At 40.6% G+C, this 27,264-nt stretch overlaps 2 protein-coding genes and 1 pseudogene across 2 annotated transcripts in view; 1 reads left to right on the forward strand and 2 right to left on the reverse strand.

The window, feature by feature from the left end:
• LOC148342470 (uncharacterized) overlaps nt 1–8,510 on the reverse strand; it is a 34,587-nt pseudogene extending 26,077 nt beyond the window's left edge.
• The window catches only part of LOC148342459 (uncharacterized), a 299,864-nt gene that overhangs the window by 239,274 nt on the left and 33,326 nt on the right, over nt 1–27,264 (forward strand). The window lies entirely within an intron of this gene.
• The window catches only part of LOC148342466 (uncharacterized), a 90,896-nt gene that overhangs the window by 57,926 nt on the left and 5,706 nt on the right, over nt 1–27,264 (reverse strand). The window lies entirely within an intron of this gene.

Genomic DNA, 27,264 nt, shown 5'->3' on the forward strand with positions numbered 1-27,264 from the left:
ATAACTCTGACATATCTTGTTCAAGCAATTCCTTACGGAAGGAATTCTGCCTGACTCTAAAAACTGCACACTGCGGCAAAAAGATCAATGGCGGTTGATGAATTTTAGTGGATAAAGCACAAAGGATTAAGTTTTTTTTAATAAATCAAGTACTTATTGGTCTTATTTATGAACTTTGTACTGGCTTGGTCAGGTGAGAGTCAATGAACCTCCGGTGGATCTGCACAGTTTTGTGCACGTGTGCGTAGTTTCACCCCATCCAAACAATTAAAATACATTGAATGCATCCATCCAAGGTTGCACGGATCTCATCGGTGATCAAGCGCATGCTGCAAGGAATGCATCTGCATCTTTGACTTACTATGGGCTTAAAAAGGGAGAACGTCAAAACCCCCTTTTCTACCAACAAGTCCAGGAACATTTAGTTCCTGATAATAAAGTTCCTGTGGCCCAGGTGGTTTGCATCTCCCCCACAACTCAAAGTTCCTGGTAATTTATCCAAATGACAATGATGTGTTACTTTGTTACTCATTACTTACACCCTATGGCTGTTATACGTCATTGCAGTTACAAAATAATTCAGTGAACTCCAATATTATGGTGTGTCTTAGTCTAATTTTAATACATATTGGATAAGTTTAAAATATACAGTCATTATTCAAATATGTCAACATGAAAGGCAAAGTGAAAGTGTTGTTGCTTAATTTATGTGTAGGAATTTTGTCTCTTCAAATGTAATTTTGTTTTAAATTTTATTTAGAAACAGAAATTTTATTAAAAAAAAAAAAAAAAGTAAAAAGGGGAATGTTGGAACGTACCAGCAGGCTAAAAGTCATTTTGAGGAAAAAAAACAAAAACAAACGTAAATCATGCAATAAATAGCAACAATGTTGCCAGGGCCCCTTTAATTCTTTTTGGTATCCAGATTGTAATGGAAGCAAAAAGTACCCACGATCAAACTATCTCTAAATGCAAAAACAAATACTTGAAACATATTTCACTTGAACGATTCCTATTCTATCAATGACATTATGTTGCGATGGCCCCCAGTGGCCCCCATTAATATGTTAGGGTCCCACAACAGGTGTTCCATCAGACGCACACAATAGCCTGTGTGTGCTAACTTCAGTTCGCTTCCAGATCCGTCTGTGACTATGTCAGGAATGAAATCGGGCATCAGCCGCAACGTGCTTCCTTTTTAAATGCTCGTTTATCACAGTTGTGCTGCTAAAGTTTAGCAGCACAACTGTGATAGCAGCTAAAGGGAGGTTTACATCGTAGGACGTAATTTTGTGAAATTCCCCCATGGTCCGGTCCAAATCGGGGTCGCACGCATTGCTCCGTGTGCGGCAGGCACAAGTCAAGGTAGCATGGTAGAAACAATATAAGACAAAGTCGCCGCCTGACCTTTGACTTGACCAAACCAAATTTGTCTTTTTGTGTCCTGCAGACGTCAGACAAAATGATCTCTGTTCTGTGAAAGGGGAGCCAGATTTGACTCACATAAAAAAGGAGGAGGAGGAAGAGGAGATCAACAAGTCACCAGTGAACGTTGTCTCTATAAAGACTGAAGTTGAAAACAAGGATGAGAGTGAGGACAAAAGAGGGGCGGAGCCTCCAAGCAGCAGTTCAAGTCATCACGTGACATCAGAAGGTGATGAAGACCACTGGGGGCCATCACAAGCACATGATGAGGACACATTATCAGACGCTCATGACGATGATGATTATGATGATGATGATGATGGGCAAGCCAAAGGTGAAAGGGCATGTCACACTGACTCATTATCTTCAAAGTTGTCTTTAAAAGGGCACAAAAAAACACACAGTGGAGAAACATTTTCCTGCTCAGTTTGTGGCAGAAGCTTCTTTGATCAGTCAACTTTAACAAAACATAGAAGAACACACAGTGGTGAAAAACCTTTTTCCTGCTCAGTTTGTGGCAAGAGTTTCTCTCAAAAGGCAAATTTAACAAAACAGAAGAATACACAGTGGTGAAAAACCTTTTGTCTGCTCAGTTTGTGGTAAAAGCTTTCATGTAAAGTCACTTTTAACATATCACACAAAAACACACAGTGGTGAAAAACCTTTTTCCTGCTCAGTTTGTGGCAAGAGTTTCTCTCAAAAGGCAAATTTAACAAAACAGAAGAATACACAGTGGAGAAAAACCCTTTTCCTGCTCAGTTTGTGGCAAAAGCTTTCATGTAAAGTCACTTTTAACATATCACACAAAAACACACAGTGGTGAAAAACCTTTTGCTTGCTCAATTTGTGGCAAGAGTTTCTCTCGAAAGTCGCATTTCACAGGCCACACAAGAACACACAGTGGTGAAAAACAATTTTCGTGCTCAGTTTGTGGCATGAGTTTCGTTAATAAGTCAAATTTAAAAAGGCACACAAGAACACACAGTGGAGAAAAACCTTTTTCATGCTCAGTTTGTGGTAAAAGCTTCTCCCAAAATTCTCATTTAACATATCACACAAGAACGCACAGTGGAGAAAAAACTTTTTCCTGCTCAGTTTGTGGCAAGCGTTTCTCTCGAAAGTCACAGTTAAAAAGCCACACAAGAACGCACAGTGGAGACAAGCCATTCAGTTGCAGCGTTTGTGCTAAAACATTCTTCACTAAACAGCATGCTGAGAGACACAATTGTGCTGGCGAGAATTGCAGCGATCCTTGAAGCTTAAAAAAAAGAAACCAAAAAACTGAAGGAACCGACTCTTTGTGGTAAGATGTAAATGTGATTTTGAATAAAATATGAAATATTGAATTTTGCAAAGCTCTTTTATTGACACTAAGCCAATGTGATCAGTGCCAGAAGAACCATTGTGTCTGAGTGATGATGATTTTTGTTGTTTTTATATTTGTAAGATAAGCTGAAGACCACAATCACCTCAAGTAACCTTATGTAATCAGTTTGTGTATTTCTAAACATGTTTTCATACACTAATTGTATTAATAATTGCACACGCACACACACACTTACATTTTTGCCTCAGAGTTAGGTTTTGTTGTCCAATCTAAACTTTCATTATGAGTTAAGTTTTTATTTCCTTGCTTTCATTGTAAGCCATGATGTGCTAGTTTCAGTTTCGTTATGACTCTCCTTCAAGCTCTAATAAAAGAGGAGGCGGAACGGAAGAGAGTCGAGAGGGTGCGCAGAGCTGAACTGAGCGAGTCGCCTGTCTGCTCCTGGTCTCTCTCCCGCTTGCGACCGGTAAAAACAAACAACCTTGCTTGGTTCCTTTCTCTCCTTGGCCATTTCAATAAGCTCTCCCAAAAGGCGTCAGGACATTTAAACCTGACATTTATCTGGTGCCCGAAAACCGTGAATCTCGTCCGGACGGATGTGACCGTCGTGGGACTCTCGGACGCCACAGAATCTGACATCAGCGCTTCCCCGTTGAGGAAGCGGGTCTCCGAACTCCTGCTTTGGCCACCTGCCCGGAGACGATTCCCTATCGGACCAGGCTGACCCGGAAGGCCACCAGGTATTGTGTTTCAAATTATTTCGTACCACCATTTTAAAATGTTAAATGACTAAAACAATTGGCAGGGGAAGTGAAAGTTTGTGAAGTGGGACTAGCCACCTGCGTGAAGTTGGCCCCCCATTTCTTGCAAAAATAGGGGGAAATAGTTTGTTTCGTTTGTGCTGTTAAAAGTTTCGTTTGTGCTGCTTCGGGTCCAGAGATATTACACTTTTTAATTTCTAGTGGTGACGTCACGACCACGAACACAGGTGCGCTGTGGCGTCAGTCTACCTTCGTTTTGGATGCCATCGAATTAGGAGGTTGGTATTGTGCTACCGTGATCAGTGACTCACATGAATCACTCGTATTTATTAATTCCCGGTTATATACGGTCTGGAGATAGCACCCTTCAATGCTGAGACAACTCAAGCTGTTTGCTGATGAAGAGTGGCCCATTATACCTACTGAGAAGCGCAGAAGTCCATTAAAGTTACCATAATGTGTCCAGTGATTGCCTCAAAACGTTTTGCATCAAAATAGTTTTAAAATAAGGACGGGCATCGTCATCTTTGTCGACGCCTGTTTCATGAGTTGGATTTAATGCCTTGTTGATCTGAAATAAACCTGAAATTTTACCGATCATTTTTGCTGTAAAAACGTCCGCATTTTGGATGAAATAGTCGATTTTCGTTTGTGCTGTTTTGTGTCGTAAGAACTTGTATTCGTGCGGCTACTTTTTTTATTCGAAAATATTTTTAAGTCCCAGCCGCTCCTCCAAACGGGCATAACTGTTGACCTTGCACGTTAAGGTTGCTGAAATACTGCATCACTGCAGAGAGAGATTCAGGTTTATGTCACACATGAGAACATTTGTGTATTATTCAAACTTACGGAAAAGGCTGGTTTTCGGCATTGCTATTCCAGTCCAGCCTACTGGGGCACGTGCACAAAATACAACAGCAATACAACAACATTCACGCGACTGGTATTTGTCTACTCTTTTTGTTGGTCCGTTTTCAAATAATATATATATATATATATATATATATATATATATATATATATATTTATATACAGTGGAACCTCGGTTCTCGACCATAATCCGTTCCTGGACCCTGTTCGAAAAGCGAATTGTTCGAACACCGAAACCATTCCTTTGCTGCTTGCACTGACTTTCTTTGGAGGCATGATTAGGGGCTAAAACACTTCGTACACCTATATAAAACGCGAGAGCAAAACGCAGCACGTCCGCACACGACAACAGTTGGTCATAAAGAGAGCAAGAGAGCGATCTACACCCGTACGCCGCTCAGCATCCCACCCTCGCGTACGCACTCACGCGTCATACGTTCGAACTCCGAGGTTTGTTCGAACTGCGAAGCAAGAATTTCTCTTTTTTTTTTGTTCGAACTCCGATTTGTTCGACCTCAGAGTCGTTCGAGAACCGAGGTTCCACTGTATATATATATATTCAAAAACATAATATATATATATATAATTTATATATCTATCTATATTATATATAGATATATAAATGTATATATATTATATATATGTATATATATTATATATAGATGTATATATGTGTATATATTATTTATATATATTATATATATAATATATGTTTTATATATATATATTATATACATATATATTATATATATATATATTATATTATATATATTATATTATATTATATATATATATTATATATATATAGATAGATATATATATGCATTGTTTTGGTCTAGACCAGTTCCATTTATATTTTATTTAAAGCCGAGCATCAGAAGTACTGTATAGTAGAGTATAATATGACTCCCAGGGAAAAAGAAATTCAAGCAATGAATCCAGATGATATTTGCGTCCTTATACTAGATGCCTAAACGACCAGCAGTCGACAAGGACTCAATTTGTGCAGTTCTCTGCTCATCAAAAGAGGCCATAATACAAAATGGCAACATAGCCACACCAAATCAATCTGTGTGGACGGATCTGAGTGAAGAGCTGGGAAAAAAGGTGACTGCAAAGGCTCTGTACACCTTTGTTAAATCAAACAGACACAACGTCTGGTCAGCTTTGGGCTTCAGTCAACTTGAAACAGATACTGAAACAAGTGACACTGGCTCTGAATTAGATCCCCTTTTTCCTAAACGATCATTTCAGCTTCATATGCCTTTTGATAAAGGGAAGGAATTTATTCCAGAAAAGGCTTCATACAACGACAAGTATTGCCAAACCCAAAAGAGAAGCTATACAATTTTGAAGCCTGGCACCTGGAGCCACATTATAAATGAGGAAATCTGGAAAGCAGTAAAAATTCCTTGCACACTTGTTTTTAAAAGAGCCAAGGTCTATCTATTAGTCACAAATAATTATATTGAAATTAGAGGACACTGCAGGGAATGTCATGGCCATCTTGACATAAATTGCGACAGAGAGCCTGAACTCGATGGTCCAATGATGCTCAACTGTTACATCAAGAACATTGATGACTCTCATTACACTGGCAGCTCAAAGCGATTCCTGTCTGGGCAGTTGCATGTGAAGATAGCCAAGGAACTTGTTGAGGGCAGGATGGAACCACATGTATGGTGGGCATCACAGGCAACAACACGAATGGACTTCGGAGATCCTGAGCCAAGCCACCTCCCAAATTTGGCCACCCTGCGCAAGGCAAAACAAGAGAGAAATGATTTGGCATTAGGTGATAAAAATCCAATTTTGTCGTTGCAGCTGTTAAAGTACAGTACACCTCACAGTGGGAGCATCAAAGACATTGGACTTGACAAATTCTTCTGTCATTACTGGAGTCAAACACAAATGCATGTGTACAAGACATTGTCAAAAAAAACCTCATCCAACTGTATGCTTTGATGCTACTGGCTCAGTAGTTAAGAAACTGGTGAGACCGAATGGCTCGTCCGGCCACATCTTCCTTTATCAGGGTGTTCTGACGGGAAATAACAGCTGTAGTGTCCCAGTGGTGCAGATGTTATCAGAGAAGCATGATGTTGGCGCTATCACAGGGTGGCTAAAAGAATGGTTCCATGCAGGTGCACCGGTCCCAAAAGAAGCTGTAAGTGATTTCTCTCTCTCTGGTCAAAGCTTTTACCCCACATCCCGATTTGAAGAGCTACATTAATGAGTGCTTTAAAGTCTTACTTGGGAATCAGCATGCAAACCTGCCACCATGTTTTGTCAGGGTAGATGTTGCACACAGCATCAAAATGATCTGCCAGTGGGACTGCCTGAAAAATAAAAGACATCGTGTTAAAGAGTTTTATGTGAGATCATTAGCACAACTACTCAAGTCACAATGTGTGGAACATTCAACAGAACTTCTACGTGCCATCACTATTGTGGCACTGAGTGAGTCCGAAGGTAATGACAGTTCTGCAACCCCTCTCCCATCAGAAAAGTGGAAGAAATACCTAAAAGCTCAAATTGCACAAGAAGACTGTATCAGCATGCCAGACACAGAGGTTCAGGCACAGGAACCCGTCGAGGCGCATCAACAGATCCACACTAATGCTCGACAGTGGGTGACTGAATTATGCGAGGAGAGCAGGTCACTTGCCATGGCTGAGGGAGACAGAGATAACATCCACTTCCTCCCTGAGATTATTCCCCACATCATCAGACTGGGAAGTTACTTACCACTCTGGACAGGAGTAATGAATGGTCCCTCTCTTCCGAAGCACCACCATCACTGCAAGTTCAGCAGCTGTTGAAGCAGAGTTTAAAAACATAAAAAATGGGCTTTTCAAGCATGAAAGCCTTCCCATTCGTGTCGACCGGTTTGTTGCTCGTCATCTTGCCTTCATTGACGGAAACGTGCGGATTTCTGCTGCAAAACAAAAAAGAGAAAAGGCTGATGTAGGTGATGCTACGACTGTCTTAAGACCTGACGATGTCTCTACTTCCCAGAGTGGGGAAAAAAATTTAAAAAAGGATGCTGACCTTGGTGATGAATCTGATGCTGCTGCAAACAATCTTCAAATTACCGAAGTTGAGAACTGGAGAGGCTTAGAAGTTCCACCCAAAAAAGGAAGATGAGTTCATATCTCTCTCCTTGTCCTGAGTGGCTGCATGTGGATTCATCCATGGAACGTAAAAATGTCAAGGTGCAATTGTTGAAAAATGGAAACCAACAACAGCCTGTTAAACTTTCCAAATTGAAAGTCGCTGTGCTCAACATTTGTGCATTTGATGCCGTGTTTCAGTCTTTCTTGCTCTTATTGTGACAGCTTTTCATTTGAAAAGGCTGTAAGCAGCAAGACCTGTGACAATCCATTCCTCCACTTGGTAAAAACCATCGCAACACGAGTTGTGACACAACACGTGTATTCCAAGAGGGCAGAACTCCTGAAAGAAATATTCAAGCCTGTCCACCTAACCTCTGGTGCTCTCCAAATAGATGCACAATGCCACATCTCGACAGTGATTGAGAGAGCCATGAGGAATCTTCCAAGTGTATACTTGAAAAAACAATGTTCCTCACCGTACTGCAGCCTAAGCACTCAAGTAATAAGGGAAGTTCCGCTTGTGTGTACCAATATTGCTGTCCTGCAGACTTGTGGCATGACTCATCTTCAGACTGCTGCTGAAGAAGGACTGAGCCTTCCTGACTCTACTTGCCTCCGACCAATCCAAAATGCATCTCAGTGTCCATCTACATTTAAAAAGCAAGACAACAGTACAGGAAAGGCTCTGTGTTCGGCAAATGTTTCCCACAGCTACAGTCTGGGAGAATGTTTGTGGATTGACACCGACCTTGGTACGAGTGGGACAGAAGTTGCCCTGCTTGAAATTCCCTCTAGTCTGGTGCTGCAAGAGAATATGTTTACTTTGAGAGCAGTCATAGGATTTCAAAGAGGCTTGACCCAGGATTCTCTTGGACATTATGTGGCATACTGTGGGAGGGCTGCTTTTGCCTGGGAGATGTACAATGACCTGGAAAGTGGAGTGAAAGCAGCATCAGAAAGGACAAAGATCTTCCCACATGCTTTGTTCTTCACAAAGCAGTGATTGCTTAATTGTTGCAATGTAAATAGTTTGGTGTTTTGTTTGTTTTTACATATAAAGCTATTGTTTCAACCCAAGCTATCTCTGCAGGCTCTCATCAATTACACATGGACTGTTTTTATATTAATTCAGTTGTTCTCAAATGAGGGAATGCTACATCGAGGGGTGTGTTTATGTTGTTTTTATTTCAAAATAGATCAAGGGATAAGTTTCGGCCTCACGTCTGCTATAATTTAAGAAATAATCACATAGCTTTAATGACTACTGATGAAATAAACACGTGAGCAGCAGAACAACATATTAAAAGAAATAAGATAGAATTTAAAGTAATGGACAGCAGTGAAAACAGGAAGATTTTAAGATTATTGCATGCTAGCAAAAAAAAGCTACAACAGTGAGTGTGACATGTTTACCTGAAGTTCGTCCGGCAACAGTTGCTTTCCAGGATCATGAAGAATGTAAAATGCGCAAAAACATACAAAACATCGGTTCATTCCAGGAACTAGTTTATAACCTGGAATTAATAACAAATATGAGTGATTCAAGTGATTAGCTGAACGCGGTAGCGCGATACGTAGCTCCTTGTTCGACAGCATCCAAAACAAAATAGACTGACGCTGGAGCGTTAGTGTTTGTGACGTCACCGCGTGAATTAAAACGTGTAATATCTATCGAACCGGAGCAACACAAACGAAACTTTTAACAGCACAAACAAGCACAAACGAATGGCACCATTCCCAACCCATTTGGATGAAAGTGGGGGGCTGGGTGATGTCACCACTCGAAATAAAAAAGTGTAATATCTCTGGAACCGAAGCAGCACAAACGGAAATTTTAACAGCACAAACGAGCACAGATGCAGCACAAACGAAACAAACTATTTCACCCTATTTTTGCAAGAAATGGAGGGCCAACTTCACGCTGATGGACTAGGCGCGCGCCGTTGACCAGTACGGTGTGATAGACTGGATCGTGCTAGTCTAAGGAGTTATATCAATGGAATTAGGCCATAACTCATTGAGAAACTGGGTTTCTCTGGAAACTGTGTTTCCCCTGCGGATAGCACGGTAGTGTAAATTAAGGGTTCTGCGGTCCCTCTAAAACCGAATCGTGTTATTCAAGGAGTTATATAAATGGTATTAGGTCGCAACTCATTTAGAAACATGTTTTCTCGGTGCGTAAAACTGTCTCGTGTCCGAGATCTTACATTGTGGAAACAAAGGATGGACAAAGAGTGAGGGGGAACTGGAGGAGTCTTCTGAAGGTTCCCGAGGACTAGTGATGGGTCCAGCGACACTGAGGCGTCGATGCGTGCGCCGAGCTTCCAGGGCAAACCCCGTGTCGGTGCGCGTACTGCTTTGAGAAAGTCACGTGACCACTACCAGAATCGTGTCGACACAGCGGTCGCGCGCCAAACTGTGTTCATAAGGAAGCGCATCTGTCAACAGGATGGACGCTCAAAACAAGCATCGAGTTATTGGCGCGTTACTTTGCATTAAATATCCGCAAAATGGAAGACGTCACTGTTGATGCGCACTCAGAGGTGCAGCGCTATACGTCAGCAGGACACGTTGCACGTACGGAAGACCCGCTCTTATACTGGAAGTCCATGGAGGCAACGTTCCCTCATCTATTTCTATTAGCCACACAGGCGTTGTGCACACCGGCCTCTTCAGTGCCTTGTGGGAGGATCTTCTCAAAGGCGGGGGAAATTGCCTAAAAAAAAAAAAAGATATAAATAGACTGAATAACAAAACGCTGGAGAAACTATTTTTTTTAATAAAAATCTTTAATTACAATGAGTCCATTGTCATTCACAACACTTTTACTTAGGCATTCAGACAGATGTTCACTTAATTTATCAACTGCGTCTCGAATATCAACGATTTTTTTTATGAAAGTATGTATATGTAAAAATAATGTGAATGGAAATGCCTAATCAATGGAATTGGATAAAATTAGTTTGACAGATCAGCGTCTGATGACCCTGTCAAAATTTTCCTGCAAGTCCACCAGGTGTCAGTATTCAGCAACACAGTGTCAACACAGTGTCAATACAGTGTGTCACTGTGTCAAAACGATACAGGATGCCTCATCTACCCATCACTACCGAGGACTGCAAGAAATCTTCTGATAAGGTTGAGGCTGCAAAGCAGGCGTATACATCGAAGGAGCACAGACCTCAACCACCAGCAATTTCTGGGATTACTGAACCTCTTCGAAGATCAACAAGAGTTAGACGACAACCGGACAGGCTGATTGAAAATGTTTAATGTTGTGTTATTGTTCCTAAAATTGTTGTAGAGCTGCTTGTTGTCATCAAAAAATGGATAGATATTGATAAGAAGTGAAAATAATTGATAACAAAACAAAATTATTATTATTATAATAATAATATTTTAAAAAATTAATTAAAAAAGTCATAGGCATTGTTTAACGTTTGAAAGGGAGATGTAATGATAGCAGTTATGTCATTAGTCACTAATTGGCAGTATTGCCTGACGTGTGTTTGGTTACCAGACGAACAAGTGTCTACGCACATAGACGAGAAGTCAATAAATAAAGAGGCACAAGCTTGCAGCATCACGTTTCCTGCGTGACTTCTTAAGATAGAAGACAAAACTTTACAGTAACCATAAAAAAAACGTATAGTCACCATAAAATAAAAAAGAAAACGTATCGTAAACATACTAAAGCTGTTGCTTTATGTTATTTACAAAGAATTGGTGTTTAAAATCCCCCTCGCTCTTCTTTTTGTCATTTCTATATTATGTATGTATTAATAACTGTGTTTGGTTTGCTAATGTCAATAAAGTTTTTTTTTTTTACCAAAAAACGTATGAGTAAATATTTATCATCTCATCAATATTTGCACAACAGAGTACTGAGTTTCGAGATCCTCACAATAGTAGTTCTCAAAATCATATTTCTTATGAATTTAGCTTAGTTAAGGGATATTTTATTGACAATCGAATATCAATATACAAAGACAGAAAAAAATGGTGGTGGGGGCGCGAATCTTTTTCTTCTTGGTAGGGGCGGGCGTGAAATAATTGAGAAGCACTGCTAGTATTTGCAGACATTATATTCATACAATCTCGCAGCCTGAGTGAACCACAGCATTGTTGCAAGTTCGGGAGGAGAAACTTGAACGTCCCACTGCTGTTCCAGCAGCGGCTTCTCGGGGCATAGGCGGAAGTGACGTAGAAGCTGACTCGCCAATGGGGTGTTAATTTAGTTTTTTTTTTTATCAACCGAATTAAAATATTATATAAAATATATATTAAAATAGAACAGCCAGGGTTAAAAAACAAACGCAGAGGCAAAGAAATATATTTGAAAAATACGTGCTTAAAGCATGACGTCATTAGAAAGCGCGCAGCTTCCGAAGGACCTCGACCACATGCACCGACCCGTCCACACCGAAATAAAAACAAACACCGCTAAATTCTTCTGATTTAGTGTGGAACTGGCTGTAATTTTCTCACAGGATTTCCAGTGCTACTCTAAAGGACTACGACATAATTCATTAAGTCTTTGTGTCCGATAACCTCATCTTCGCGCGTTGATGCTTTTCGGTGTAGTTAGCTTAGCTTGTTAGCTAGCTAGCCGCTAACGACTCATCGCCAAGCAGAGATCAAGTGCAGATTTTTTGGAGTTATCATTTGAAAATGTGTGAAAAAACGACACCCAAGTACAAAGAGGAACTTTGTGGAATAAAAGAAGAGAATGAGCAACATCTTCAACTGCTGGACGAAGTTTGCAACCTGCCTCGTGTTGTACTACACAAAGCAGGTTTGTACACGTCTTACTCTCATTTGCTTTGGAAAGAACGACTTTCTATCGTTAAAAATATGCATCACAACATTAAGTTGTTTGGGGAGATGCGTTCAAGGTTATTGCCGTTTTATTTTTAAATATTGCTTGTCGGTTTGCTAAACATTTGTTTATGCCAAATAAAATCAGTGCAGAAAATAAATGCCAAAGAATAACCAATAGTGGGGGGTGAACTCCATGTTTTCCCAGTATAAAATTTGAACTGATTATTTTACATTTTCAATTTTCTGGTTTTTATATCTTGTTTAAGCAATTCCTTACGGAAGGAATTCTGCCTAACTTACAAAATGTGCACACTGCGGCGAAAAAATCAATGGCGGTTGATCAATTTTAGTGGATAAAACACAAAATATTAAGTTTTTTTTTTAAATCAAGTACGTATTGGTCTTATTTATTTATGAACTTTGTACTGGCTTGGTCGGGTGAGAGTCAATGAACCTGCGGTGGCTTTGCACTGTTTTGTGCACGTGTGCATAGTTTCACCCCATCCAAACATTTAAAATACATTGAATGCATCCATCCAAGGTTGCACGGATCTAATCAGTGAACAAGCGCATGCTGCAAGGAATGCATCTGCATCTTTGGCTTACTATGGGCTTAAAAAGGTAGAACGCCACAACCCCCTTTTCCACCAACAAGTCCAGGAACATTTAGTTCCTGGTAATAAAGTTCCTGTGGCCCAGGTGGTTTGCATCTCCCCCACAACTCGTAGTTCCTGGTAATTTATCCCAATGACAATGATGATGCATCAGTGGGAGGTCTTGTGTTCCTTTGTTACTCATTACTGACACCCTTTGGCAGTTAAGCATCATTGCAGTTCCAAAATAATTCAGTGAACTCTAATAATATTATGGTGTATCTTAGTCTAATTTTAATACATATTGGATAACTTTAAAATATACAGTCATTATTCAAATATGTCAACATGAAAGTGTTGTTGCTTAATTTATGTGTAGGGATTTTGATTCTTCACACGTAATTTTGTTTTAAAATTTATTTAGAAACAGAAATTTTATTTAAAAAATAAATAAAAAGGGGAATGTTGGAACGTACTGGCAGGCTAAATGTCATTTTGGGAAAAAATAACAAAACAAAAAAACAAACATAAATCATGCAATAAATAGCGACTATGATGCCAGGGCCCCTTTAATTCTTTTAGGCATACAGATTAGAATGGAAGCAAAAAGTACCCACGATGAAACTATCTCTCAATGCAAAATGAAAAACTTGTAAACATATTTCACTTGAAAGATTTCTATTCTATTAATGACATAAAGTTGCGATGGCCCCCATCAATATGTTAGAGTCCCACAACAGGTGTTCCATCAGACGCACACAATAGCCTGTGTGTGCTAACTTCAGCTCGCTTCCAGAAACGTCTGTGACTAATTCAGGAATGAAATCGGGCATCAGCCGCAACGTGCTTCCTTTTTAAATGCTCGTTTATCACTGCTGTGCTGCTTAAGGGAGGTTTACATCGTAGGACGTAATTTTGTGAAATGCCCCCATGGTCTCACACGCATTGCATGCATCACAACATTAATGCAGCAGGCACAAGTCAAGGTAGCACGGTAGAAACAATATAAGACAAAGTCGACGCACGAGGTTTGACTTGACCAAACCAAATGTATGTTTGTCTTTTTGTGTCCGACAGAGGTCAGTGAAAACTATCTCCCTTTTGTGAAAGAGGAGCCAGACTTGACTCACATCAAAAAGGAGGAGGAGGAGGAGGAGGAGATCTACAAGTCACCAGTGAACGTTGTCCCTATAAAGACTGAAGATGTAATCAAGGATGAGAGTGAGGACAAGAGAGGGGCGGAGCCTCCAAGCAGCAGTTCAAGTCATCACGTGACAACAGAAGGTGATGAAGACCACTGGGGGCCATCACAAGCACATAATGAGGACACATTATCAGACGCTCATGACAATGATGATGATACTAATGATGATGATAATGGGCAAGCTCAAGGTGAAAGGGCACGTCACACTGACTCATTAACTTCAAAGTTGTCTTTAAAACCGCACACAAGAACACACAGTGGAGATAAACCTTTTTCATGCTCAGTTTGTGGAAAATGCTACTCCCAAAAGGGAAATTTAACAGAACACACAAGAACACACACTGGAGAAAAACCTTTTTCCTGCTCAGTTTGTGGCAAAAGCTTCTCTGGAAAGTCTAATTTAAGAAAACACACAACAACACATAGTGGAGAAAAACCTTTTTCTTGCTCAGTTTGTGGGAAAAGCTTTTCTCTAAAGTCACGATTAACAGAACATACAAAAACACACACTGCAGAACCTCTTTCTTGCTTAGTTTGTGGTAAAAGCTTCTCCCAAAAGCCTCATTTAACAAGCCACACAAGAACACACAGTGGGGAAAAATCTTTTTACTGCTCAGTTTGTGGCAGAAGCTTCTCTCATAAGTCAACTTTAACAAAACATAGAAGAACTCACAGTGGAGAAAAACCGTTTTCCTGCTCAGTTTGTGGAAAATGCTTCTCTGCAAAGTCAACGTTAACAAGCCACACAAGAACACACAGTGGAGAAAAACCTTTTTCCTGCTCAGTTTGTGGTAAATGCTTCTCTGAAAAGTCTAATTTAATTAAACACACAACAACACATGGTGGAGACAAGCCATTCAGTTGCAGCGTTTGTGCTAAGAAATTCGCCACTAAACGGCATGCTGAGAGACACGATTGTGATGGCGAGAATATAGGGCTGGGCGATATGACCTAAAATCAATATTGCGATAAATTGAGCAATTTTACCTCTGTAATGATCGATGCACGATAAATTCCCCCTGAGGACCAAAATCAAAATAAATGCAGGAAGTGCATATTAACTGCTTTTTTTATTGACCAACTGGTACACATTAGTTTCAATGAAAAATAAAAGTACAAAAATCATTTGAATAAACATTCAAAATAGCTTGCTTTGCATGACTTGAACAATGTCACAAAGAACAGGAGAAAAAGGGTACCTCTCACAAAATCTTTTTCTGCAAATATATTGTGCTGAGATGCTGTAATGCCATTTGCATAGGCCTAAATTTGTGTAAAGGTATCTTGTAAACAATATAAATAATGCCATGTGCAAAGGAGCTAGTCGCCTGTAAACAAAATGCGAACTAAAATGAAAAAAATGTCAATGGAATGCCAGTGCCAAATAAATAAGTGTGCTTCATCAGGAAAATGTGCCGTCTCGAGTGGTGCGCGGTCGCTACTTGTCGTCTACGTCATGCACAGTCAGGCTCAAACAGGGATCCATGTTGCGACTCGACCACAAGTCGGATGTGGATGCAAAATGCTCGACATGTCTACGCTCCCGTCCCGATGTTGTCCATATAAGGAAGTGCTGTTTGCGACAAATATTTCCGTGCCTCTTGTTGGCTACGTTCATGAGGCGTTTAAATCCTGTGCGCTCCACTGTAGCTCGAGGAGCTCTATCTTTAGCTATGTGCTAGGCTATCGCGTCCACCTCTGAGACATTCTCTCGTATGGTGTCGCCTCCGTTATGGGCTGTTGTCACTTGTCCAACCTTGCTCCTCACTTTGAACTTTTAGCACAAGCTCCAAGTCAACAACATGGTTGTGTTGTGGGTGGTGAAAAAGAAAAGGTTGGACGCGCTGTTTCGGGTGCTTACGACGCACTTTGTAGTTCATGTTCTTTTGCTCAAACATCGTCTTTATGGAACCCAAAACATTTCCAAACGACAGATGTCGAATTTCTTTTCGGGACAAGCCAGTCAGGAACAATTTCAACGAACATTACGTCGTCTTGAGCCGTGTCAGCTGCTTCTAGATTTGAATCGACAGCTACGACCGCGTCGTCAGTTTTCTTTCTTGTTCAGCTGGGTGGAGTCACATGACTACAGCCGCTCAAGCCGTCTTACAGGGGCATGAACATAGCTGCAGACTAAAAGGACTTCTTTTTTTTTAAAACACCGAATTAACCGACATGGGCAAAATGATTTTATTAAATTTCGATCACGGTAAATTTTCGGTTTATTGCCCAGCCCTACGAGAATAGCAGCGATCCTTGAAGCTTAAAAAGACAAAAAAAAAAAACCTGAAGGAACTGACTCTTTGTGGTAAGATGTAAATGTGATTTAGAAAATATGATATATTGAATTTTCAAAGCTCTTTTATTGACACAAGGCCAATGTGATCAGTGCATTGTGTCTGAGTGATGATGATTTTTTTTGTGTTTACATCAAACATTGAAATGAAATTAATTGCCTTTGCCTGGAACAACATTTTTTAACGTTATGCTTTTCAGTTGTCTTTTAAATCGTACCTAATGGAAAAGGTGTGAGAAGAAACGGTGCTTATGAAATCGGTATCTTCCACAATCATCAATAAAATCACTTGTTCCACTTGCTCAACTGGCCTTCATTACGCAGTGTGAAAAGGTGAAAAACAGAACTAGAAGTTGAACTGTAAAAAGAACCAGATAGAGAAACGCAAATAGTCTCAGTTTCTCTCAATGGCTTTAGTATGTCACGAGTTGGCAACTTGATGGCGACTGGAGTCAGCATTTATTTGTCACCACGGACGAGATGATTCGCATCACGCTGTTCGTTGCTGTTGCTGTCTTAATTGAACCCCGGAGGTTACCTGCCAGCATCCCTGAATTTCACCGGCGGATATTCAGCTATCCCACGTCTGACCCCAGATTGTTGTGGAATTTTCAGCAGTAAGGGAAGATCAATGAGATAGTCTGGAAAATAAATGTTCTTTTGAGTCAGTCTGCAGAGTGATCTCAGTGGGAGAAGTGCGTGGGAAGATACTGATGCACACAGGAAGATGAAGATTTATTTGACAGGAACTGTGTAATCTTAAAACAAAAAGATACTTTTTCTGCGTTGAGCCTACTTATCAGTCAAGGTCGTGTTGTTTTGGCTTCACAAAGAATCCTCTCGTACAAGAACCGAAAAGCACTTTCTTCAAAAGCAGGTGGCCACAATAAATAGCAAAAACCTTACTTGCTAAATAATTTTCCATAATATTAAGATTGAACAAAATTGTGACACAAATATTGAAAAAGTAAATACAGTCACGAGTAAACAATGAATACTAAATTATTACTAAAACAGTTCAATGAATCTTGAAATAAATAATGAATCACCGTAGTTTAATGAATACTGAAACGAATAATGGAATATTTAAGTTAGTTAAGTTGTGAACACTGAAATAATTTTTTAAGACTATAACATTTAGAGAATAAAACAGTGATGTATTTTAATTTAAAATTCGCAACCACGTCGCTGGCGAAAAACCCTGTAAAAAGGTCAATATGTTGACATAAAGTTTCACTTCATCATGTCAACTGTTAATAATAGAGAAATACATTTGGAATACTATCCAACCAACAACATGGTGTCCGATGTATAAATAAAACCAGCAACAAAAGTAAAATTCAATACATCTCTCAAGTTCATATTTGGGAACTAAAATGTTTGTTCATGTGCATCTTAGGTATTTCTCTATGTTTAGAAGAAGATAACAATGATTTGCATCGCAAATGGCGACATCTGTCGGTGAGTTGGTGACAGTGCTCCACACAGCCAGCAGCCAATCATATCACAGCGGGGGGTGGCCTGTTCTTCCTCTTTAGTGCCGAACAGACTGCCATTTTCTCTTTCATTCGTCTCGTCGCACAAAGAGAAGCTCACGAATTATCGCCAAGCAAAGACCAAGTGCGGATTTGTTGAGATTGGAGTTTGAAAATGTGTGAAAGAACGACACCAAAGTACAAAGAGGAACTTTGTGGAATAAAAGAAGAGAACGAGCAACATCTTCAACTGCTGGACGAAGTTTGCAACCAGCCTCGTGTTGTGCCACTCAAAGCAGGTTTGTACACGTCTTACTCTCATTTGCTTTGTAAAGAACGACTTTCTATCGTTAAAAATATGCGTCACAACATCAAGTTGTTTGGGGAAATGCGTTCAAGGTTATTGCCGTTTTATTTTTAATTATTGCCTTTTACTTGCCGGTTTGCTGAACATTTGTTTATGCCAAATGAAATCCGTGCAGAAAATAAATGCCAAAGAAAAAACAATAGTGGGGGGTAAACTCCGTGTTTTTTCCCTAGTATAAAATTTGAACTGATTATTTAACATTTTACATATTCCGGTTTTTAAATGGTGTGAAAGAAATTAAGTTTGTCATGTCATCATGTTTCAAAACTATGCTGACAGATGAAGTGTATTTTTATATCCACTGTTGGAGTTGAGCCACCGAGAAAATGAGAAACATTTAGTCAATGAATCTTAAAAGCCAAACTTACTCCAATGCGTGTTCGTTTTTTGTACTCAAGAAGAAAAGGGCCAAATAAAGACTCAACAACAGCTGATTAGGGTTGCGATATTTTAGTTTCTTCGATTTCTGGAGTTCAGGAAATAGTATCTGGGCGGCCTTTTGTTCATCTGACGAGAAACTGACGAGTACAATCGAAAAATGGCGCGCTGATCTCAGCCCAGCCTGACATTTTATAGGAGGTTTCCTATGTCAAGGGTCATGTAGGTTGAATCGGTCGTCCTTGCTCCTTCCCCCGTTCACGTTCCACGTCCAAGGCTGACCTTCTCAGGCAGGCGGCAGTCTCTCCGTCTCTCCTGCTCACATTCCCCTGTAATCTCGTCAGTGTACAGATTGTGTGGTGTATGTTTTTGTAACAAGTTGAAATATTAAAGTATAAATAAAATAATGTATTATTTGTAATACGATAGGAATTTAAATATTAATTTTGTCTTTTGAATATTTCCATGCTTTTCACATTAGTGACGCTGTCGATCTGGGTTCTCCTATAGTTTGTAATAAGAACAATCTGAGATCGATTATTTATGTCTGTATGCACCTAGCAGGCGGCCGTTGGAGACTTTCCTCATTCTAGTAAAGTCTACTGAGGAAACAACACACAACACTGTTGTGATTATTTCACCCTGTTTCAGGGTGTAACATTTTCACAGATCAAATTATGTGTTTTTGGGTGTTCCTGATCGCGTCCCTGTGACGTCCTCCCCTGCCCAACTTGATATGTTTGTATCTTCTATGGCCTATGTGGAGAATGTGTTTAGTCGTATTTGTCCATGTAGTGCTATCTGGTTTGTCATCAGTTTGACCTGAGCAGACTGAATCTGTTTGTTCTGAATGAGAGTGTGGGTCATGATAATACTCTGTGTGCAATTTTGAGGTCTTACATTTAAACTAAGTCATATAAATTTAGCATATGAATGCATCAGTAAACACCATGACTACAATCCCAGTCAATCTTATCGATGCACTGCACTTCTACTTTCATTTGAGAAATGCTTTTTGTTTAATCAATGTTGGCAGAGTGGTACTACGCAGCAGTCGCATCGCGTCCAACTATTTTCAGGATCAGCAAACCAGAATTTCTGTATTGACAGAGGAATAACTGCACACAACCTGTCTCGTCTGACAGTGTGGAAGAAGTGAAGATTTTATTCTGAGGCGACAAAGGATAAAAGGGATGAAAGAGGCGGCACATCATAAGCATGCATGTGACAAAGTATTACATCATAAACATATATGTAACAAAGTAAGGACGTTGAGAGCACATCTTTAACAATCAATGTTGAACATATTCAGTAAATATGAACCTGCTAAATTAAATAATTGACCTTCGGTCCTGTAAGTGTTTAAAATAATGCCAGCAATCGTAATACAAACCTTCAATATTCATGTCCGGTGTGGCCATTCCCTATAAGAAGGGAAGGCCGGAGAGAGGGGACACCTTTCCCTTTTTTCTTTTTGGGGAGACTTCTTTTGACATCAGCATGGGACGAGAATAAAATCTCTTTCTAACCAAAATGGCTGTGTCAGAGAATTTTTTTCCATCACCAATTCTGCCATGCTCCACGACCTGTCCGGAGGGAAGCTGAGCCGGCATCAACAACAAAATATACCACATTTCTGGCGTCACAAACACCATTCTTGCTCCATTGAGGGCCTCAGGGTGCTGGGGCGCAGGCGTTCAACAGCCGACCGGCTGAACCTTCGGTGAGATGCTTTTACTCACAATGGGTGTTGTGCGCCTGTGTCCAAGCAGTCGGGGCTTTTGGGGTCGTTAAAGAGATCTTGTGCGTGTGGGTCTGCTGGCTGATTGGTCATGGAAAATGTCCCTGTGTTAGTTTCAATTATTGTTTAAACAAGAGGCCTCTATAATGATTGATTAAGACATAAAAAGATGTCAAAGTACCGCACTACGAAAGAACATGAGAAAAAGTATAAAAAAAATAAATTTAAAAAATGATGATAGGAACTAAGTAAATGGGGACTAGTGCGGGAGAAATGTGCAGAAGATAAAGAAAAGAAAGGTCTAGTGGTTAAAGAGATGAGAAATAAGAAGTGTAAAACTATAGCTATCGACAACATAGTCGTGAATAAGCTCAGTTTGAGCACAGACCCTGGCCAGGGTGTAAATTTTAGCAGGAAAATTATGAGCTAAAAATAGAAATAATGAAGAGAAGCGCGCTTCCACGAATCATATTGGACACTTTGTGGCATGGAACACAGTAAGGATCGATGCGTACCGTTGTGTGGAGGGCCCGACGGTTTCGCTGGTACGTAGCAATAGTAATGCATTAAGTCTGGGCCGGTTCGACTCCGCTGTTCAGATACATACCCTGTGATTACTCGTGTTCTGGTAAAGGCCACACAAAATCAAAAACCTGGCTACCATCTACTGTGGGACCAAGAAGTCAGGCAGCCCCCACGCAGGAGAAAAGGGGTGATAGTTATCAACCAGTGCCAGTCCCTCCTTTGTAGAAAGAATTGCCCCTTCTAAAACCCAAATGTTATTGCATTAATATTCAGTTTTATCAGTTCAACTAACGCGTGTGCGTCCTAGTGTGCATTGAAAGATGCAGCATAAAATATGTTTAAAAATTTGGATAATAACTAAAGCAAAATGAGAATGAGAAAGATAATTGGCTACATAATCATTGGGGTGAAATTAATCTTAATTGCAAAAAGGGGTAATTTAAATTGAGAAATCTAAGATCATAAAAGGATGAATGCATGTTCCGTGGAATGTGATTTGTCAACACGGAAAAGCCCTGAGTGATGAAAACGTTAACATATGGTTAAGGAACAGGTCTCTTTGACGGCAAAAGTCTGACTATGGTAAACAATTGATAATTAGACCTCAATGAAGTGATTGTGGAGTTAAAAAGTTCATATATTGACTGTGAAAAGCGAAAGTGAGAAACTAGAATTAACTATTTGGCAAACACGAGAACGTATTCAGTCTCGAAGAAGACTGAACGCAGTAAAATTGCAATAAGAAGAACAATAAACCAGCCCAGAGTGTTACAATGTCCTGGAAACAAAAGTTTGGGATTGCCCCTGAGGGTGAAATTCCTCTCTGAACTCCTCCTTTGTGCCCCCGGCAGGAACTCGTGAAACAGGGAAACTGATAAGAGATACAATTTTATTGAAACAGAACATGCAAGGTTAAAGGTCATGCAAAACAAAAAAAAACCCCATCTAATGTTCCATACTTCAGTTTGGCGACGGATGTACTACGGTAATTCAATTAATGGAACGACATTTTGAGATGGAAATGACAGGAATATGATGAATTATCATGTTATGAGGGGACTTTTGATATACAGTAAATTGATATAAATTAAATTAGAAATTTTTAGTCTGCGGATAATCCACTTCCAAGAATACTGACTCATGGGTTGAGGAAAACGGGGTTATATTAGTTAGTTAAAAAAGAATAGCTAAATTATAGTTGACGTGTTCATGGGGATTGAATATGAATCATAAACAGAAGACAAAACCAATTGGCATCGGCATTTGTAAGATATGATGAGGGATTAAGTTGGTGAGCTCTTATGGGAGACGGGGCGAGACGCGAATGGATTGAAGCTTCCGCCAGTGACCCGTCCAATAGTGTCACCACCACTCAGCTGTGCCGGGTGGCCGTCCTCGAGGGCGTGCGCCTCCCAGTTACTGACATCATGCGGAACAGTCCGTCAATGAGAAACTGCTCATCAGTATGAGTAGAACCCCCGTTTTTGCATCGATGAAAGAAAATATTGGATTGGATGTAGAAAACGAATTGTTACACTCGCGGGTTCAGAGGGCCAAGAGTGCTAATTCACCGGGAAAGGAAAAAAGAATATGGGGGGAAAAAAATTAAATAAAACGGGGCGGAAGCAGCTCATGCAGCAGCCGACGCACACAGCTCCCATTGCGTCTGCTCTTACCGTTTCCGCTGCTCCTGGGCCAGGTTCTGGTGACGCAGTGCCACAGCAGGCTTGTTGTCCGCACCGGCCAGTCAACAAGGTCACGTAACAGAAGTAGGGGTGGTTATAGACATGGGTTGTGAGTGGGACGTGCTTTTGCTGTTGGATGTGGGGTCACTGGGTGATGAGCGGTCCAAACCGAGCCACTTCCTGAAATGTGCCATCCTGTGGTCCAGCGCCACGCCAGTCACAAAGAGCTCCACTAGCACGGGGGCGCCATCGCTACCCCCTCCTCCGACAACGCTTCGATGGCTTCCAAACGCACAGTTGACGCCTCAACCCGATTGGGACCACATTCCATGATAGGGGTGCCCGCGGAGCCTCAGCATTCAGGGACCGACAGGTCTTGGCATTCCGGTGACAATTGATGGACAACAGTTTTTGATGGTGGAACAAGATATTCCACGCTTTGCAAGTTCCTTCTGCATATCCCAATGAGCAACAACACTGTCACGTTTGTGGGACTCTTGAGATTGGCCGAGTCACTGCCAAGGACAGAACCCGCACCTGTGAAACACTGGAATTCGAGTGGGACTGAATTTCAAGAAGGGACTGAATTTGACTATGCACGTCCGCCGGGGAAAGCATATGTTGTCCTCCGTTCCAGTAGACTGGGCACCTCTGAGACCAGGGTCTCCATCCTCCCGCAGCTGGTCCGTCCTGTTCCTGCTCTGGTCTGCGCGGTGTAGCCGCCTCCACCCTTTCAAACCACCAATTGGTCCTTTGCATTGAACACTGAGTTATGATGATTTGGTTTGTCAGGATGCATTCACCCAATTTCGAGGGTCAGAAGTGCATCTTGCATTAGGATTATGTATTTGTGATGTCTACCGGTGCTGCCTCGCATGTGTGCCTTGCCCCAGAGCAGAGTAAACGGTATGAATTGTCTCTGTTCGCTGAGCCACAAATCACATTAACTATCAGTGCGCATCATCATACTAAAGATTTAGGCCCATTGGTGAAGACGGTTGGCAGAGTTAATTTCAGATGTCGAATACTCCATGTCACTTGCAGGGTGTGGTGTTTCAGCACCCATGACGAATTCTTCTGTTATGGAACATTTTCCGAATTTCGACACTTTGGTAGACAGTGAATGGGTCACTCTGAAGCGAAATCTGTTTGCGTCTCTGCCAGAGGGGTTGTGGACCCGGGGTCTGACTGATGTTGTGCTCTGCTCCACAGCTTGTCCAATTTGTTTTTGCTATATCTGCGAATGTTTTTATATTATTGTGAAAGAAATTAAGTTTGTCATCTCATCATGTTTCAAAACTATGCTTACGGGTTAATAGAAGGTCACAAAAACATGGACCTCTTAAACAGGAAAACGTGAGTTCAGTGGTAACAGAGTTGTGTCTATGCTGGCAGTTTAGCAGGAAGCCACAAAAACAGATGCACGTCTTGAACCGTGTTTGACAGGAAACCGTTTAGCTCGCATTGAACAGAAGTGTGACCCAAACATGTCTTGGAAGCTGAAACCGTTCGAACAACAGGAAGCGTGTGGACGGGTGTGATAAAGTCAAAGTGTTCATGTTTTTCCATTCTTTATGAGTTGGCATATACAAATTACTTTGCTGTGCTTCAATAAAACGCCGCACGGGAGCGGGAACGCTTTTCTCTTTGGCGGACTGCTCCTCGCAAGTGACAAAGACAATCTTGGCTGGGTGATTCATTTGTGCAGACTTGTCTCGTTTTTTACAAGAACTTCTCTGACATATCTTGTTCAAGCAATTCCTTATGGAATGATTCAACCGGACTCTAAAAACTGTGCACACTGCGGCAAAAAGATCAATGGAGGTTGATCAATGTTCGTGAATAAAACACAAATGATTACGTTTTTTTTTAAATCAAGTACGTATTGGTCTTATTTATGAAATTTTTACTGGCTCAATCAATGAACCTCCGGTGGCCCTGCACTGTTTTGTGCACATGTGCATAGTTTCACCTCATCCAAACATTTAAAATACATTTAATGCATCCATCCAGGGTTGCACGGTTCTCATCAGTGATCAAGCGCATGCTGCAAGGAATGCATCTGCATCTTTGGCTTACTATGGGCTTAAAAAGGGAGAACGTCACAACCCCCTTTTCTACCTACAAGTACAGGAATATTTAGTTCCTGGTAATAAAGTTCCTGTGGTTTGCATCTCATAGTTCCTGGTAATTTATCCAAATCACAATGATGATGTATCAGTGGGATGTCTTGTGTTACTTTGTTACTCATTACTGACACCCTATGGCTGTTAAGCATCATTGCAGTTCCAAAATAATTCAGTGAACTCATAATATTTTGGTGTATCTTAGTCGAATTTGAATACATATTGGCTAACTTTAAAATATACAGTCATTATTCAAATATGTCAACATGAAAGTCAGAGTGAAAATGTTGTTGCTTAATGCTTATGTGTAAGAACTTTTACTCTTCAAACGTAATTTTGTTTTAAAATTTATTTCAAAACAGAAATTTTATAAAAATAAAAAGGGTAATGTCGGAACTTACTCGCAGGATAAATGTCATTTTGGGTAAAAAAAACCCAAACGTAAATCATGCAATAAATAGCCACTCTGATTCCAGGGCCCCTTTAATTCTTTTAGGGATCCAGATTATAATGGAAGCAAAAAGTACCCACGATGAAATTATCTATAAATGCAAAATGAAATACTTGAAAACATATTTCGCTTGAAGGATTCCTATTTTATCAATGACATTATGTTGCGATGGCCCCCAGTGGTCTGCATCAATATGTTAGGGTCCCACAACAGGTGTTCCATCAGACGCACACAAGAGCCTGTGTGTGCTAACTTCAGCTCGCTTCCAGAAACGTCTGTGACTTTGTCCAGAATGAAATCGGGCATCAGCCGCAACGTGCTTCCTTTTTAAATGCTCGTTTATCACAGTTGTGCTGCTCGGAAAGGGAGGTTTACATCGTAGGATGTAATTTTGTGAAATGCCCCCATGGTCCGGTCCAAGTTGGGGTTGCACACATTGCTCCGTATGCGGCAGGCACAAGTCAAGGTAGCACAGTAGAAATAATATAAGACAAAGTCGTTGCATGAGGTTTGACTTGACCAAACCAAATGTGTGTTTGTCTTTTTGTGTCCTGCAGACGTCAGACAAAATGATCTCTGTTCTGTGAAAGAGGAGCCAGACTTGACTCACATCAAAAAGGAAGAGGAGGAGGAGGAGATCAACAAGTCACCAGTGAACGTTGTCCCTATAAAGACTGAAGATGTAATCAAGGATGAGAGTGAGGACAAGAGAGGGGCGGAGCCTCTAAGCAGCAGTTCAAGTCATCACGTGACAACAGAAGGTGATGAAGACCACTGGGGGCCAAAAGGGATATTTAACAGAACACACAAGAACACACACTGGAGAAAAACCTTTTTCCTGCTCAGTTTGTGGCAAAAGCTTCTCTGGAAAGTCTAATTTAAGAAAACACACAACAACACATAGTGGAGAAAAACCTTTTTCCTGCTCGGTTTGTGGCAAAAGCTTCTCTCAAAAGTCTCATTTAGTAAGTCACACAAGAATGCACAGTGGAGAAAAACCTTTTTCTTGCTCAATTTGTGGCAAAAGCTTCTATCAAAAGTCTGATTTAACAATCCACGCAAGAACACACAGTGGCGAAAAACCCTTTTCCTGCTCAGTTTGTGGCAAAAGCTTTAATGTAAAGTCAATTTTAACAGATCACACAAGAACACACACTGGAGAAAAACCTTTTTCCTGCTCAGTTTGTGGCAAACGATTCTCTGAAAAGGCAAATTTAACACAACACACAAGAACACACAGTGGTGAAAAACCTTTTTCCTGCTCAGTTTGTGGCAAGAGTTTCTCTCAAAAGTCTAATTTACGAAGCCACACAAGAACACACAGTGGAGACAAGCCATTCAGTTGCAGCGTTTGTGCTAAAAAATTCTCCACTAAACAGCATGCGGAGAGTCACAATTGTGCTGGTGAGAAAAGCAGCGATCCTTGAAGCTTAAAAAAAATAAAACAAAAAACTGAAGGAACTGACTCTTTGTGGTAAGATGTGAATGTGATTTTGAATAAAATATGATGTATTGAATTTTGCAAAGCTCTTTTATTGACACAAAGCCAATGTGATCAGTGCCAGAAGAACCATTGTGTCTGAGTGACGATGATTTGTTTTGGTGTTTACATCAAACATGTAAATAGAAAAAATTGCCTTTGCCTGGAACAACATTTTTTAACATTATGTTTTTCAGTTGTCTTTTTAATCGTACCTAATGGAAAGGGTGTGAGAAGAAACGGTGCTGATGATATCGGTGCCTTCCACAATCATCATTAAAATCACTTGTTCCACTTGCTCAACTGGCCTTCATTAGAAGTTGAACCAGAAAGAGAAACGAAAATCGTCTCAGTTTCTCTCAAAGGTTTTGGAATGTCAGGAGTTGCCAACTTGACGGGTGTGATAAAGTGTTCATGTTTTTCCATTCTTTATGAGTTTGCATATTTAAAATGCTTTGCTCTGCTTCAATAAAACGCTGCACAGGAGCGCGTAAGCTTTTGTCTTTGGCGGACTGCTCATCGCAAGTGACAAAGACAATCTTGGCTGGGTGATTCATTTATGAAGGCTTGTCTCGTTTTTGACAAAAACTGTGCACACTGCGGCAAAAAGATCAATGGCGGTT

The sequence above is a fragment of the Idiotropiscis lumnitzeri genome, chromosome 2 (assembly GCF_059441095.1).
Source record: "Idiotropiscis lumnitzeri isolate Australia: NSW breed Sydney's pygmy pipehorse chromosome 2, RoL_Ilum_1.0, whole genome shotgun sequence".
Taxonomy (NCBI): Eukaryota; Metazoa; Chordata; class Actinopteri; order Syngnathiformes; family Syngnathidae; genus Idiotropiscis; species Idiotropiscis lumnitzeri.